The sequence below is a fragment of the Myodes glareolus genome, chromosome 22 (assembly GCF_982192425.1).
Source record: "Myodes glareolus chromosome 22, mMyoGla1.1, whole genome shotgun sequence".
Lineage (NCBI taxonomy): Eukaryota > Metazoa > Chordata > Mammalia > Rodentia > Cricetidae > Myodes > Myodes glareolus.
In genome coordinates, this window is record NC_142047.1 from 19,140,297 (window position 1) to 19,142,430 (window position 2,134).

Consider the following 2,134-nt stretch of genomic DNA (forward strand, 5'->3'; position numbering starts at 1 on the left):
TGATTTTTCTGAGAGCATTTAAGCCTGAGATTTATTCAAACTTTGTTACAAATGCAATCAGCTCCTCAAAGGAGGGCTCTTAAAGAAGAGACTCTCAAGACCCACCTCTGCGCTGGGGAAAAGCTCCAAGCTTTAAACTCCAGAGCTGGGGTCGTGATTGGTGGCTTACCTCCCAAGTTCAAAGTTCAGGGCATTGGCTGGGGACAGTAGCCTGGATCTTTTATGCTTGCCACACCCTAAGAAATGGCTTGAGATGACCATGTGGGAGGATATAGTGTTCCCAGCGTGCCTTGGCTTCCCAAAGCCTCTGCCCTAAGAATAGGTGTTTGGTGGAAAAACACAGCAAGGGGAGAGGAGCAAGGCATGCGTGTTCCTCCAGGAAAACAAAACTCTCAACTTGCAGTTCTGGGAATGGACTACTGGGTTTGGAGAGCACCTGCCTTCTGTTTATGCTGAGCGTGGGAAGGAAGAGGGTATGGCCACAGTTCAAATGCCACCACTTTTACCAAGTTTCTGGAGGCTTTCTTTAAAAACAATTTATTTTTCGTTCTTCAGGTTTTCTGAATTAAATTTAAAAATATTTCTAACCCTCTAAAACAATTCCTGAGATTTTTTTTTAATGGATGATGTTTTAAAATCAATTCACACTCGCCTTGCTGTGTGGGAGGCCCATGTCACAGGATGCACCTCCCCATTTGAGAAGTGGGGCGCTCTTGATGCACTTTGACAGCCAGAAAGCAGTATGAAAACCCAAGCAGTTGTTTCACAAAAAGAAAAACACTGACCTGTTTGTCTGTCTGTCTGCTTTTCTGTTTGTTGTCTCACTGTATAGCCCAGGCTGGCCTCAAACTCACACTTCTTCAGTGCTGGGATAGACACGTGCCACAATGCCCAGTTGACCAAACTTAAATAAAAACTCAATAAAATGTTAGCAAAGAGGGACAGCCATTGCTGGCTCACAATCGCCAATGTGAAGTTCGATCCCTTTGTGACTTCTGATCAAAGCACAAACCGCGAACGGCATTTCAGGGCACCTCCTCTCACTCAGAGAAAGATCATGGCTTCCCCTTTCCAAAGAGCTGAGACAGAAGTGTAGCAAGAGGGCAGGCTTGTTGGGGTTTCTGTCCCTCCCAGTACCCCACAGCTGGCATGCCCCAAAGAGAAATCACACACAGGACTCCATAAGATTATAAAACTGATTGGCCCATTAGGTCAGGCTACTTATTAGCTCTTATAACACATATTACCCCATTATCCTTATCTACGTTAGCCACACGGCTCAGTACCTTTTCTAGCTGGGCAACTCACATGTTGCTTCTTCGGTGGTCTGGGCAGGAATGGAGGAATAAGCTTCCTCCTTCCTAGCCTTCTCCTGTTCTCATCGCCCTGCCTATACTTCCTGTCTGGTTGACTCGCCTATACTTCCTGCCTGGCCAATCAGCGTTTTATTAAAATACATGATTGGCAGAATACAGACAATTCTCCTGCACCACAGAAGTGCAGTGTTCACTCCATGCCCACTCGAAAGGATGATGAAGTTCAGGTTGTTCAAGGATGCTACAAAGGCCTGCAAACTGGCCAAGTGGTCCAAGTGCACGGGAGGAAATATGTCATCTACACTGAGTGCAACAAGAAGGGGTTAATGGCCCAATTGTCCTTGTGGGCATCCACTCCAGCAAGATGGCAACCCTCAGGCTGAAGGTGGACAGAGACTACAGGAAGATCCTGGAAAGGGAAGCCAACTCTCTACAAGTAGGGAAGGAGCAGGGCAAATACAAGGAAGAAACTATTGAGAAGATGCAGGAATATGAACATTTCATAAACAACTTTCATTAAAGGCTGCTTAAGTAAAAAAAAAATGCTAACAAATTGAGTTAATCAGCATATTTTTAAAATAATGATTATCTCATTTAACCATAATGCAGTATGGTCAGAATTTCAGAAATCAAGAATAGTCTAATATCAGATATACTTTTTTAAAAAAAAAACAAATTGCACATTAATTTATACTATATAGTACCACTTACTATTACAAAAAATAAAACTTCTTTGTGTTTTTATGAGTGCAGTGTGTAAGTGGTAAATAAAGTAGAAAATGGACTATGTATATAAAATTTCATAAAAGTTTTCCCCC

The 2,134-nt window shown here is 43.0% G+C and overlaps 1 pseudogene; it reads left to right on the forward strand.

Annotated features, from left to right (window-relative positions):
* The first annotated feature begins 925 nt into the window (after positions 1–925).
* LOC125395413 (large ribosomal subunit protein uL24 pseudogene) lies at positions 926–1,836 on the forward strand (annotated as a pseudogene).
* The last annotated feature ends 298 nt before the right edge of the window (positions 1,837–2,134 follow it).